Source organism: Pseudorca crassidens, chromosome 8 (assembly GCF_039906515.1).
Source record: "Pseudorca crassidens isolate mPseCra1 chromosome 8, mPseCra1.hap1, whole genome shotgun sequence".
NCBI classification, from domain to species: domain Eukaryota; kingdom Metazoa; phylum Chordata; class Mammalia; order Artiodactyla; family Delphinidae; genus Pseudorca; species Pseudorca crassidens.
The window spans coordinates 67,156,014-67,171,381 of NC_090303.1; the positions used below are offsets into that span (position 1 = coordinate 67,156,014).

At 42.0% G+C, this 15,368-nt stretch overlaps 1 protein-coding gene and 1 long non-coding RNA gene across 5 annotated transcripts in view; one reads left to right on the forward strand and one right to left on the reverse strand.

The window, feature by feature from the left end:
• The window catches only part of GPR141 (G protein-coupled receptor 141), a 186,881-nt gene that overhangs the window by 75,588 nt on the left and 95,925 nt on the right, over positions 1-15,368 (forward strand). The window lies entirely within an intron of this gene.
• LOC137229195 (uncharacterized) overlaps positions 1-15,368 on the reverse strand; it is a 176,189-nt gene that overhangs the window by 69,653 nt on the left and 91,168 nt on the right. Inside the window, exons 4-5 of the long non-coding RNA XR_010945589.1 lie at positions 11,611-11,702; positions 7,770-7,861 (exon numbers count right to left, since the gene is read on the reverse strand). This is a non-coding gene — a long non-coding RNA (uncharacterized lncRNA). The remainder of the gene's footprint in view (positions 1-7,769; positions 7,862-11,610; positions 11,703-15,368) is intronic.

The window sequence follows — 15,368 nt, forward strand, 5'->3', positions numbered from 1 at the left end:
CTCCTTTTCGCATGAGCAGTTCCCACTGTGAGGCTGAGTGGCTGAGATGCTGACCTCCTTAGAAATTCAAACTGGCCCTGTTTAGACCTATTGTTAGAAAAGAACAGCCCTAAAACATCACATTCAACTCAGCTTCTCCAAATAGTTCTTTGGGCTGCTACGGTTTGGGGAGAAATGGGCAGCAATGGGCAGCATCAGCTTGGGAAGGGATAAGAGAACAGGAGTGAACATATCGTGTTTGGAAAAAAAATGAAGCAATAAGGTTAGAATCAACGTTTAGGTTGGTTTATTTGCTTCTAAGGGACTAGTCCATTTGACACATGGGATGAAGGGACACTGAAGGGGGCTTGGGGTAGAAGGGACTGCAGTTTTCAATGACTGAAGGGCCATGTACAATAATATTCCATATTAGCTGCACAGCAACCCTCTGGGATAGCTGCTCTTGCTTCCACTTGGTTTCCTGGAGCAGGAAACCAAGGGTGGGAAAGTTTGTTATTTGCCCAACATCAGGTAGTAAATGGCAAGTGAAGTAATGGATTTTCAGTGTTTTCTTCTAATTAAGTAAGGTATACCAAGAAGAATCTGTAATAATTCCTCCGGCTGTTTTCTTTCTTGAATATGCATTTCCCAAGAAAAAGAATCTAGGAGTAAATGAGATAGGCACAATCATTAAAAGGAGGAGTCGAGGAAGGCGTCATCGCAGGCGGAGAGCTGAGATGGAGTACAAGATACAAGAGGACAAATTACATGATGATGTGTAATTCCTTTGTACATCCCAAACTGGAGCTTATTGAATTCCTGAAGTCCTTCTCGAGCTCTTCTGCTAATCTGAATTTTGCAGACCTCAACAGCATTGTTTGTTACATTTTGATTATATTTTGAGTGACTATTAGGGCCACCATACTAGGTGCTTGGCAATAGCTAAGATTAGGTATCTCATTTAACCCTCACAATAACTTGGGATGGATGGAGTAGGTACTGTCATTTCCATTCTACAGATTAGGAAACCAATGCAGAAGGTTACATAGTTTGCCCTATATCCCAAGCCTAGGGCAGAGTGGGATTTACCTCCAAGGTTATGACTTTCCAGTGTGTTCTAGGTAACATTCTCTGGTTTGAAACTCTACTGAAGGCAAGGAGAGTGGCTTGGTTTTCATTTGTTAGTTTCCCTTTAATTGGGGAAGAATGTATCATCAATGAGTCCCTTTCTTTGTTCCCTGCTGCTTTTGTCCCTTTAATATCTACAGTCCTGACTCATTCCAGTTTGGTTTGTATTTCAACCAACTGAAACCTAATCCCTGATACTCTTAGCTGAGACACAGCATCAAATATTAATCCTCCAGGGAAAGTGTTTTAAAAAGGAGACTCTGGAAGGGCAAAAGGCCTTTAAGACTCAGATGTTCTACTAACAGAAACTGAAGCAGGCTGACGGGGAAGATGCTTTTGAGAGGAGAGATCTCAGAGCTTCAGAACAGGTAGAGAAAAAGGTGTGGTTCATGGACATGCAGCATCGACACCACTTGGGAGCTTGTCGGAAATGCAGCATGTGGGGTCTGCGCTTTCACAAGATCTCCAGGTGATGTGGGAGTACATGCATTACAGTTTGAGAAGTCCTGGTCTAATCCACACTCTGACCTCTTTGTCTGAACTCAGGCAATGGACTGAGTTCAGAGCTGGAACCGAAAGATGAACTTGAACCACCTTTTTCAGGTGATCAGGCTGAGAGGGAACTTCAGGCATGAGCAGCAGAAAATCAGATGGGGGCCTACAAGAGCTGCCAGTTTGTTGGGAAACACAGTCGACCGCTTCAAAACCAAATAAATGGGCCAACCTCATCGTGTTGTGGCTGAGTTAGCAAAAATCTACCCGTCAAATACAGTCCAAAGTGTTTTAGCTTTAGATAAGCAATATCTAGCTAGCTCATCTAGCATTCAGGGCAAATGTAAAATAGCCTAAAATTTGTATTAGCAGTTGGCGAGATGGCCAGATCCCTTTTCCTCTGGGAACCAATGCATTCATTTCTCTCACAGCTCAGTTCATGAATTAACTATTTCCCCTGGAACTGAAACCAGAAGAGTTTCTCTGAGCAAAAAGCAATTTCGTTCCCCTCTGATATCTTTCTAAATGCGGGTTAGCTTGAAGCTCGGTGCTACCCTGCTCTTCAGAAATGCTCTGAGCTGACCTGTTCCCCTCTCTCCACAATGTCATCTCACAGATAAATCAGAGCCTAAGAATCAGCAGAAAAAGCAGCCCCAGAACTCGGCATTTTCTCAGTTTACCACACTGAGTTTTTGGCAAGTCTTTTAGATTTTAAGTGTTTAAAATTTTCCCTAATATGATATCATTTACCTCACCATCTTCTCCAGTGGTGAAGGTTAATGAGATGATGCAGTAGCTTTGATCTCGTGGGGAGAAAAAGAAGCCTATAAATTTATCACACACAATGACTAGGTATAGACAAGATTTTTAAAAGGGAGGATAAATCATTAACACAATTACAAAGCCACATTAACACGCCACCAAGCTGGTCCTATTTACAGGTGTGGCCATCAGAGTTATTCCGATGAATGAGGGTTCTGGCTCTAACACAGCTGATGCTTTCATTCTCCTGGGGCACACCTTGTCACATGTCCCCATTGCCTTCCGAGTTACACTTCCATTTTTGTGTTTTGACCTTTGCTCACCTTTTCAAGCTCAATTTTTATCACTGCTTATCCCTCCTTTTGCTGTAAAGCCATTTTCTATTCTCATCTAACACACCAGGATTGCTCTCTCTCTTCAGGGCACTTTCTTATGACATTTACTGTTCTTTTTGCTCAGAATACTCTTCTCCCATCTTCCCAACATCATCACCTGGCCAGTCCTCATGGCCCCTTAAGTCTCTGTTGCCTCCTCCGGGAAGCCTCTCAGGGTCTTCCAAGCCTGGGCAGAGAGGGTCTCACGTGGCCCCATTGCATCATGTGCTTAAATCTTGCTAGTAATTCCCTTTCTCTTTCCCTACACCAGTGGTTCTCAGCCTTGGTGACACACTTAGAATCACCTGGGGACATGTGAAAACTCCAGATATCCAGATCACACCCCAGACTAATGAAATTTCAGTCTCTGGGGATGGGATTCAGGTATCAGCTCTCCTGGTGATTCCAAGGTACAAGTCAGTTTGAGAACCACTGTACTAGGCTGTAAACTACGGAGAGTGGGGAGAGTAACAACAATTACCGTAATGCTTGATACATAATTGGCACTCAATAGAACTTGTTGAATGAAAGAGTGAATGAGGTGTCGGGGCCTCAGCTTTGCAGATCCTGAACTTTGCTTCCTAGGTCACCACTGGAGGATCAGGTTGTTAGGTACCTGAGGCCCTGAGATTCATCTTTGACAGAAACCAATTAATTTTATTTTCAGGAAATGCAACCAAGTTAACCAGATGCTTTTATCACCCTTCCTCCCCTGCTCTTGGTCATTAGCTCATTCTTTTCCCAGTAAGAAGGCCTCCTTAGAAAGCCAGATTAAGATTAGATAAGAAAAGGGAAGGAAGCTGAAGGTCTTACAGGATGTTCTTATTTGGCTGTGATGCTGATAAACATCAACTTTCTACTATAAAGATCCCATGGATATTCTAGGTATTTGATATAATTTATCTGAAAGGGCTTTGAAAACTATAAAACATTCGTTGTTATTATTATTGCATTTCACTTATTCCCATAACAAATACTCAGAGGGTCTTTATGATTGCACTAGATAATAGGAATATAAAATGGAAAAAGGGCCATTGCTGCTCCTGTGGAGAGAGGTGCTAAAGTATCCTCAGAAAGGGTCGTTGACACCCAGATAAATCCAGGAGCTCAGAGAAAGAAGTGCTACCCAGCTGCGGCTCCCCCGAGGGTGAGTACTGTAGGAGGAGAAGCCATTCTACTTATGCGCGTTTCCTCAAGGCCTCACACAATTCCCGGAACATAGTAATTATATCAATTATCAAGATAAATAATGGGCCATTTGGTAATTAGGATTCTTTGAGTTCCAGGTATTAGAAAACCAAATAGATTCATCTAAGCATAAAAAGATACATTGGAGGTGGGCTTCCCTGGTGGCGCAGTGGTTGAGAATCTGCCTGCTAATGCAGGGGACACGGGTTCGAGCCCTGGTCTGGGAGGATCCCACATGCCATGGAGCAACTAGGCCCGTGAGCCACAACTACTGAGCCTGCGCGTCTGAAGCCTGTGCTCCGCCACAAGAGAGGCCATGATAGTGAGAGGCCTGCGCACCGCGATCAAGAGTGGCCCCCGCTTGCCACAACTAGAGAAAGCCCTCGCACAGAAATGAAGACCCAACACAGCAAAAATAAATAAATTAATAAACTCCTACCCCCAACATCTTCTTAGGAAAAAAAAAAAAAAAAAGATACATTGGAGGGATCAGGGTAGTTCAGAAAGTCAAAACCAATATCAGAAAAAAAAACCACAACCTAAAAACAGAGCCTCAGGAAGGCTGTACCCACGACTTTTCTAAGGACTTTTGTCACTGGAACCTCGGGCCCCCTCGGTGTCCCTCACCTCTGCTTCTCTTGTGTGTGTCAGGTTCCTTTTCTCCTCCTGCAGGTGGGCTTGGGACAGGCAGTAGGCCCAGGAGCAGCTGATGGCTCTGGACTCACATATTCCCAATCTTACCTCCAGAGTGGAAAGGGCTGTCTCTGGCGAGCTCAAGTTACACAGTTCCATGGGAAGGACTCTGATTGCCCAGGATGAAGATGTTGCCAACCCCAGACTAGTTCTTGAGGCAGAGTATGTGTGTCCACCTGTAAGAGGACCAGGGTGTGTGGTCCTCAAGGAAGGCAGATGTTCTTCTCAGAACAGTACCACTCGCTGGCATGTGGTTGTTACAGGAGAGCCCTGAGTCCATCAGACAGTGTTTCCCAATTATGAGAAACAGGATTAACAGGCTGAGGCTATTAGGTGCAGATTTTTAGGAAAGGAACAAGGAGTTCTACTTGCCACTCTATAGGCAATTACAATGACAATGAAGGCGAATATAACTTTTGCAAACCCTAGACTAAAATTCCATCTGTTTAGAAATCATGCTTACTTGCTTTTATATTTCTACCAAAATTAGGATGACATTTACCCCATATTGTCCCAAATCTGGTAAGATAAGTTGTGATCATACCTTTGGGCCTGGATGCAATAGCAAGAGGGTAGAGATGGCTGCCCTGCCCTGGAAAGGGTCATGCTGGTTGCTCACAGCGTTTTGGTTGCTTCGAGGGCCATCACCCACTGCTTGGGGCTCCCTGCAGGTCTGCAGCTGAAGAAGCCCTCCTTTATCCAGGAGTGCAGGTGCTATTTAAATATCCCCTGGTACTTCATTTAATAGGGGATTGGAGAGTGAGACCTTGAGCAAGTTTCTATTTCTTATTGTCCTGAAATTTCCATTTTAATGCAAGCAAACGACTCCAACATCCTCTTGTTCAGAACAAAGAGGCATTTGGCTGGTCTTAGACCAGTAATATTTCCATGGTTCTTTCTGATGGTTCAAAGTTCCAGAAGCAAGGCAGAGAGTGCACTCCACTCAAAGGTGGAGGATTGGAATAAGCCTCTGGGAAGAAACGTCAACTCCCAGTGGGAGCTGGGATATTGGAGGAAGAAATGACAGGGAAAGGATGATGTTCCTCAAGGTTTTCATGTGACCTTTGGAAATTGGGACTGGCAGAAATGATATGAAGGCAGAGGTCACTGAATCCTGCTCATATGGAGCCAAACAGATTAGCTGGAGTGGGGACAATGCACAGAAAGCAGATTTTCCAGGATCAGGGTGGATTCAGAACAGGTCCAGGGCCCTGGCATAGGAAGTACAAAGTAAGGCCCCCAAAAGGATTTGAGATCCAGGTCAAAAAGTCTGAACAGAATTGAAGAGACTGAATAGAGCTGTTGTGGGAGGGCTGAGTCAAGAATACCAATGATGGTTGGGCAGATCACTGGGCTGGGAAAAGGGGGTAGGGGTAGTCTTCTTTACATTGTCTCAATTGTCCTGTCACCTGCTAGTGACCCAGGAAGATACGATGACAGTAGCATTTCTAGAGCTCATTTTAGAGAGGACTGCCTTTCTGCAGCAGGCCAAATAGACAAAGTTCCCATACAAATTGCTACTGAGTGTTTGCTACATTTTAAATAGGGTTCTTAAAAAAAAAAATAGGGTTCTTTGGTGAAGCCACGGTTCAGGGTAGCAACAATTTTTCTAATTGCTATTTAAACAAACACTGCATCTATGCTTTTGCCCTCTGCTAACGTGATTGCTCTCGGGGGCAAATGATATTTTGCTTAACCAAATGAATTAATAGATCTGTGGCTCTATTGAGTGTAGCTCTCCCTCCTACCACTCAGATAGACACAGGGTTTGAAGGCAGGGGACAGAATATAGAGAGAATGAGTGGCTTTGCATGAGAAATTGAGTTGAATTCAGAGAGGGAGGGGGTGGAGGAGGAAAGGGAATCAGCTGAGTGCGTGATGGGAGGCTGGGCCTTGAGGAGAAAAGAAAAGCAGCAAAAAACCTTAGGCTGGTCCTCCTGGTAGTAGGACTGGCCAGGGGACTTCTAGAAATAGCAATGGCCACCTTTCAGTTGTCTTACTTTATTGAAAATATGACTTCAAGAATAGGATGTTAAAGTGCATTACTCATTTTAAAACCATAAAGGAAAATGGTGTTTATAAGTTTGATTGAAAAATATTCCATTTTTTGGGTGGAAGACCTAAATAGACATTTCTTCAAAGAAGACATACAGTTGGCCAACAAACACATGAAAAGATGTTCAACATCACTAATTATTAGAGAAATGCAAATCAAAACTACAATGAGGTATCACCTCACACTGGTCAGAATGGTCATCATCAAAAAATCTACAAACAATAAATGCTGGAGAGGGTGTGGAGAAAAGGGAACCCTCTTGCACTGTTGGTGGGAATGTAAATTGGTACAGCCACTATGGAGAACAGTATGGAGGTTCCTTACAAAACTTAAAATAGAGCTACCATATCACCCGGCAATCCCACTCCTTGGCATATATCCAGAGAAAACCTTAATTTGAAAGGATGCATGCACCCTGATGTTCACTGCAGCACTATTTACAATAGCCAAGACACAGAAGCGACCTAAATGTCCATCGACAGAGGAATGGATAAAGAAGATGTGGTACATATATAAATGGAATATTACTCAGGCATTAAAAAAGGAACGAAATAGTGCCATTTGCAGAGACATGGATGGACCTAGAGATTGTCATACAGAGGGAAGTAAGTCAGAAAGAGAAAAACAAATATTGTATAATATCGCTTATATGTGGAATCTAGAAAAATGACAGAGATTAACTTATTTGCAAGGCAGAAACAGAGTCACAGATGTAGAGAACAAACTTATGGTTACCAAGGGGGGAAGGAGGTGGAATGAATTGGGAGATTGGGACTGACATATATACACTACTGTGTATAAAATAGATAACCAATGAGAACTTGCTGTATAGCACAGGGAACTCTACTCAATGCTCTGTGTGACCTAAATGGGAAGGAAATCCAAAAAATAGTGGATATATGTATATATATGACTGATTCACTTTGCTGTACAGCAAGAAACTAACAAAACATTGTAAAGCAACTACACTCCAATAAAAATTATTTTTAAAAAGAAAACTATTCCATTTTCATGTATTCTTTTGATGCTCTGTAACGTAAGCCCTGCCCCCAACCGCTGCCCCAGGATCTTTGGTCAAAGTGATCGCACACACTTGCCTTGTGTAGGGAGTTTTGTGGGAATCAAGGAAGAAGGGCTCATATTCCATGTTTGGTCTGTGTCAGCTGTAGAGAAGGGAGCATCAGCAAACCTGAGGAGAAAATGATGAGAGGATTTGGCAGGTGCAGAAAGTCACAGCAAGCAACGCCTGGGAGAAATGTGGAAGTGCGGCCATTACCCACTCACTGGGCAAGGGCCTTCATGAGCTTTTTCCTTGCTTTTTATTATTTTTAAAAGATATTTCAACCTTTTATATTAATTGAAAAGTTTCAACATCCTGAAATGTTGAAAGAAGAGCACTCTGACTTCCTTAAGCCCACTACATGGAGTCAAGGATTATTAACATTTAGCCACAATTGCTGTATTTCTCTTTTTCTATGTATGTTTTAAATTTTTATTATTCACCTTATTTTTGGAGGAGCCATTGGCATGTAAGTTGCAGGGCATCATGACAGTTGAACTCTATAGACTGAAGCATATATTTCCTAAATATAAGCCACTGTCACTTAAATATTAAAAGGCAGGGTGAGCCCTAAAAGCTGAGGAACTTGGAAAGCACGGGTGGTTGGCATCTTAGTTACAAAGTAAGGGACAGAGAAAAGGCCCCCACTGCACCTCTCAGGGAGTCTGGCCCCAGCGTAGGTGAAGCAACGTGGGGAGATAACCCTCCCACACCTTCCCCATGCCCGCTCCCAGCAGGTTTACTTTGTAATGTGAAAATGGCTTCCCAGAGAGATTCATCCTTGTCTCAGCATCACCCTGTCTCTCTCTCTCTTCCTTTTCTTCTCCCCATGGCTATTTTCTCATGTTCTCTTTTCTTGAGTCTGTTTCTTACTCTGTTACTCTGTGGAACGTCTCCTTGTCACTGCCATCCCAGGCTGGGTCCAACTTGGGCATCCCGAATCTTAGAGGGCCGATGTGTTTTGGGGGAGGGAAGAGTGAGGGACGTGTAGCAGGGGAGCAGAGGGAGTGGTGCTTGGGAGGAAAAAAAAGGTCTTGGATGCCACTGAGCCCAGCACAGCCCCTGGCACTCACTTGGGTGAAGGCTGTCTTGGACACACCCTTTCTCTCCCCGTGTCTCTCTCTTCTCTGTCTTTCTTTCTGGCTGTCTCTGTCAGGTCCTTATATCTGCCTGTCTGTCCAGTCTACCTCCTCTCTTTACCATTTTTTTTCCTTCCTCATGTTCAAATGATGCTGAACTTGGAGAAGGCTGTTGAAGCAGGGACAGGATATGACCCTCAGCAGCCTCTGCTCTTTTGTTCAGGATGTTTGTGTCCAGACAACATCTGAGAAGTGTTTTGGTGCCTTTTAAAGGAAGGCAGCATGTGGCTGTGAAGAATAATGTTGGAAATAATGAATAAGGAGAAAGGCATAAACTACTTTGTAATTTTATGTTTGTTTCCTTTTGGGTGTAAGTGCTCATGGAATAAATGGGTATCATTTCGGTGGGTGGGATGCTTTTTTTTACCACGCTGCTCTTTGTCTCTCTGTGGCCTTCCCAGGAGGATGGAATCTCCTCCGTGCCAATTAAGGAATTAAGGAAGACAAAGGAGCTGCATTTCTAGAGTCCTGCAGAGCAGGTCTGCTAGCCATCAACCTGAGGGCTGTGCAGACAGCCCCCCGGGGTCTGCTGGAGCTGTACAAGGACAATTTATCAAGAAACTGGTAGTTCAAATGGCATCTAAGCAGGTGCATCTCCCAGAGCAAACACTGAGGACCCTGTAACGTGCCTTTCAAGCCCATAGCTCACCTCAGAACACCCAGGCCTCTGGTTATTGTTACACTGGACATGGCTGGCACCCAGGCATAGCTGCTGAGCTGAGGCACATGAAAGAAAATCAATGGGACTTTTTCTATCCAGCATCATTTCATCCTTCAAATTGGGTCTAACATAAACACATAGTCTGGTTGGGCAGGCAGGTTCTTAATCAGGTACCGGAAGTAACAGGAGCCACTTACAAGACAGCCATGCTGGGTTTGCTCCCTCTGAATTTTGTGTTAATCATTGAAATGTGATTTTCCCATTTTCCAGGAGAAACCTCCAGAGGATATTAAGATTAGCTGCAAATAAAGTTACAGACCCATCATGTTTAAATTCAATGTAACTGATATTTATTCGAAGCCAGTTCTGTGCCCTGCATTGTGCTGAGTCTGTAGAGAGATGCTCAGATGGCTGAAGATAACCTCAGACATGAGACAGGTGACAGAAGCCCAGGGAGAGTGACAAGAATTGGGAAGGGAATTGGGAAGCCCTCCTACAGCAGGTGGGATGGTAGAAGCAGGGACACAAGGAACACAGAGGACTTTGGTGGGTGGGAAAGGGACGTCCAGAGGGAGACAGCCAACAACATGAGATGCTGCAGACTAGAGCTTTTCCTGGAAGTGGAAAGTAAGAGCAGATCAATAGTCGAGCTGTTGGGTGGGAGGCTGTGAAAGCCTTTCTGGGAGTTTTGGTGTTTTCATTGTGTCACGGGAAACCATTAAAACTTCCTCTGCTTTTTGAAATCAGCATGAACTGAGTTTATGTGGAGGGCTGACTTTTGGAAATGGGGATTTTGTTGTATGCTTACACTTTAGCAGAAAATGCAGAGCTTTGAGGTCAGAGAGACTTGGGTTCAAATCTGAAACTGAACATTCAAAGAGAAATGAAATAACCCTGAGGACTGGGCTGTCCTTCCCTCCCTCCTCCCCTCCCTTCTCTGCTAACAGACTTAACTTTCTGAGTTGTGTTTTTCTGCAGCTTGGTCAGATAATACTTACCCCATGTGAAGTCATCAAGTGTCTAACATGAACTCACTTAACCGGGAGCCCAGTCAATCATTCCCAGATACAGTGTTTACCTTGACCGTGTGTATTTGTCAAAAGGCCAAATTTTTACTCTTCTCATTCAGTTCCTTCCCTGGGTTTCAGTTATCCTAGATGGACTCAAGCACCTCTTGCTTTATCAATCTTTTCCTAATGATTCTAATTAATAGTACGTATTTGATGTAAGGGTTGTGTGTGTGTGTGTGTGTGTGTGTGTGTGTGTGTGTGTGTGTACATGGGATGCAAAGGGAGTTTGTGAGCAATGGTGAAGCGAGACAGAGTTGTCCAGGCAACACTGTGCATGCTACCGAGCACTACCACATTGCCTGGCCATTGCCACAGTGGATTTAACTCTGGTGCTTGTCCCAGGCCCTTCTTTGCTGCAGATACTCTTTAAACCAAACATTCTAAATAAAGCCTTGGTAGGTGGGCAGCCACCTGGATGAAATTTCTCATTTCAAATCTGAAAATAAGGGACTTCCCTGGTGGTGCAGTGGTTAAGAATCTGCCTGCCAATGCAGGGGACACAGGTTCGAGCCCTGCTCCGGGAAGATGCCACATGCTGCAGAGCAACTAAGCCCGTGCACCACAACTACTAAGCCTGTACACCTAGAGCCCATGCTCCCCAACAAGAGAAGCCACCGCATTGAGAAGCCCGTGCACTGCAACAAAGAGTAGCCCCCGCTCGCTGCAGCTAGAAAAAGCCCACACACAGCAACAAAAGACCCAACACAGTCAAAAATAAATTAATTTTTTAAAAAATTAAAAAACTTAAAAAATCTGAAAATAAGATGCATTGCAGTATCAACCGCAGAAGCAAGGACTTTCTAACTGAATTTTAAAATTCTGGCCAGGTCAGATCTATCAAACTTTTTGCCTCAAGCATTTGGCAGGGAAAATGTTTCAGTGTGAGCACAGGCAGGGCAGGCATTTCACAGATTTCCCAGGGACCACAGTGTAGAGGTTTGGAAGGTGTGGACTGTCTCACCCCAGAGAAGCTCCTGTGACCCTGCTCCTTGTCTTCAGGGCACTCACCTTGGCTTGTAATTATACACTCATCAGTGTGATTTCATCTTCCTCCGAGACCGTGAGCTCCGAGAGAACAGAGACGCTGTCTAGCAGAATGCCTGGCACACAAAAGACTTTCCATCATGGGAAGGAAGAAAATGGATATTCGCTCACTATGTATATATTTATGAGTTCGTGCCAACTGAATGCTAAGTAGACAACAAATACATCATTATCAAATGTAGCTGGGGAAGAACATTAATGTTTGTATAATTTGGATTTTTAAATGTTATATCAAGCCCTAATTAGCTTTTCTCCTCCAAATTGATATTCTAAATAAAAATCCCTTTATTTGGATTTTGAGTTTGTTTGCCCTGGTGCTCCAGTAACAGTCTTGCATGCAATTAAGATACACACATACAGTAAAAGAACAGCGCTGTGGATTTTAATATTTTTCAAGACATTAAGCAGAGGCAGCTACCGTTTTAAAAAACAGAATATTTAATTATTGGCAAACATCTGTTTTCTCAACTGTAGTGCAGTTAAAGGTTTTTTGTAGAAGGAAATGAAATATGAAGGTAAGCGTGAATTGACCAAGAATCACTCAGAAACCAAAGAAAACTAAATGTAGGGAACAAAGGGTATGATTCAGGCAAGAAAAATTTCTCGAATCCATTGCAACCATGCTGAACTAGAAATGGAATAATGACATGAATAAAGCTTCACTGATGAAACAGGAGAGTTATTGAAACAGATGGAAAAGGCAGGGTATGAGATCAAATGCAATTCACTTGTGCTGAAAAACAACTTTAGTGGCAATGTTTCATACCACGGTTAATATAAAATAAGTCATTATTGGAAAAGAAGAAAGATAGCTCACTTTATTACATCACATCAATAATGCATTTTCTAGAAGTTCATCATGGTCCTTTCCATAAAGGCCAAATAACACAGAGAAATAATCTTTTATGTCTGCTTCTGCCTTCCTGCCTAGAAGGGTGCATTTCATTATTCTGTTTTGGTTCAACCTATCAAAATTCTCAAGGGGTTTCAATGCAGATGAATCCAGGCACTCTATGTAGACATCTAAAATAATTCAAGACGAAAAGAAAAAAGTAAAATAACCTGTTTCTATTTCCACTCTCAACCTCATCATAGCAAAGTGCTTTTTGTTTTAATTATCTCATTTCTTCACTTAGTTTTGACTTTATAGAAATGGCCACAGACTGTGAGTGCACTTTTATTCTGTAATTTTTATCACTTAGTACGCGCCAGGGGCTGCTGAGTGTGATCCAAATTCCTAAATTTTTGGTCTCCTTAGCTGGAAAGGGGCGTATAACACCTGCCTCATAAATTTTGGTTAGTATTCAATGAGATAAAGTAAATGAGATGTCCACAGCAGGATCTGATACACAGAGGCTGATTCCATTTGTTCTCTTACTCATTCATTACCTCCTTTGACAACAATAATTGTTGATCACTCATTAAATGCTTCCCTATAGGAATGTAGAATCCAGTGTGTGAGAAAGACAAGCAAACAGAAAATGGTGTGCGATTAATGCAATGATGTAGGCATGCACAGGGCACCTGACCCGCCAAGCTGGGTGGTGAAGGTGAGGGGGTGGGAGGGTTCCAGTAGAAAGAGCTATGAGAAGTCAGGAAGGGGCATGTGGGCAGGAGCAAAGGCCCAGAGCAGGAGGGGGAGCTTTGCTATTTTTAGAGAACTGAAAGTAGTTCTGGCCAGCCTTGGACTGTGGTAGAACAGATAGTAAGAGAGATGTCTCATGGCAAGTAAAGGCCGGATCATGAAGAAACTTACATAGCTTCTAATGAACTTTGGACTCTATTATGAGAGCAACAGAGAGCATCTCAGTGTTATTTTTTAAAAAATAGTATTTGTTTCTTCAGATTGCAGTTTACTTGTTCATTAAAGGGAAACACAGAAAAGTTTATAAATGAAAACATAAATAGAAAGCCTCCACGGTCCTCTGATCCTGGGATAACCATCATCGATATTTTGCTGTAACATTATTCACGATAAATTTTATTGCTTTTTGATGTTGTTATGAATGTTGGATATTAATTATAAAAGGAAACCACAGATAATTGAAACATAAATTCAAAGATTCATTTGAATCTTCTCTGCGTGTTGATCTTGTTCTTAGTCTCTGTTTGTCAATCTCTTTAATGTTTCTTACCCTGTATGTTATTTTTAATATATCAGGAGAGTATTTCCATATCACAAAATTTCATGTATAGTATAATTAATAATGAGAGAATAAACTATTTTTGTATAACAAAATTATTTAACCAATTTCCCATTGTGAACATTTATGCTTCTGCAAATTTTTACTCTGAATAACAATATCATGACAAAAATTTCATAGCTAAGCCTTTCACAGATCTCTAAAAATTTTTATAGAATAAACATTAGCAATGGTATTTAAGGTATTTAATATATTATATACTATTTATAATATATTGTGTATTATATACTGTTATATTGCCCACTGAAAAACAGTTCGAGTTTTTCTCCTAGTAGGCATATATGTCTGTACCCCAGTCACTGATGTCATCAGGTTTTTTAATAGACAGTTTTATAGGTAAAACATGGTAACTCATTATTGTCAATTTGCATTCCTTTGCTTAATAATGAAGTTAAGCATCTTTTCATGTATCAGGTGGTTAATTTTCTCTTCTCTTCCAAACTGTGTTAATGAACCTTTGCCATTTATTGTATTAATTATTCTCTAATTAAATCTTACATTAAGGAGATTTCCCTTTGTAGTATATATTGAAAAGATTTTTGTTAGTAAATAGTTTTTTGTTGAATTATGTTCATGGATATTTTGTTGCTTGGAAGCTATAGCAAAATAGTTTTCAACATTTCAATAACTGAATTCATCAATCTTTTTCTTTATGCTCCTTTACGCTTGTGGCATTGGGCTTAGAAAAGCATCCCCCCCACCGCATGACTGCATGAGTATTACCCATGATTTATCCTGGCAATTACATTTTTATCCACGTGGAATTTATATTTATGTAGTAAGTGAGGGAGAATTCTAATTTAGTTTTCTTCCCCCCCACCCCTGCCGTGCCATGCTTAGCCAGCATCACTCTATGTGTTGATCAATCCAACCTTTCATCCTTCATTTAAAATGCCACTCATGGCTGACTCATTACTAATCATAACCGTTTCTCATTGTTTTTTAGACTAATAGAACCCAATTGTCGGGAGCAACGGGCACATATTTCCTTGCAGCTGACTGTGTGTGCCAGAGAGCAGAACAGCTCACATCTTATGAAGTGGTGGTCTCACTGTTAAGTGTCATTTCACCTTTTTCCTTCCTTGTTCCTGAAATTTGAGGTGGATGCTGTTAGTCAGTGAGGTAACCATCTTCCCACCCTGAGGCAAATCCACCTGCTGAGGATGGTGGGACAGGAGGTCAGAGAACTCTGACCCCAGGTGATTTTCTGGAATAATCATGCTAGCTCTAGACGTCTTGCTTGTGAGAAACCGAAACTCCTCTTTAGTGAATTCTGCATAACTGGATTTCTGTTTCATGCAGCCAAATTTATCTTAACTGATAAATCACTTTCACAATGAATGTATTTTTATACATACTAGAGGGTGTTTCAAGGCCTTCTAATATGTGTCATTGATTTGTATACCCTACATTATTCTGATAGCACAGTGTGTTAAATAATGTGGCTTTACATCTAGGATTCCAAGTCTTCCCTACTCTATCCCTGATTGTTTTTCTTCAAAAAGCAACTTTTTTCTT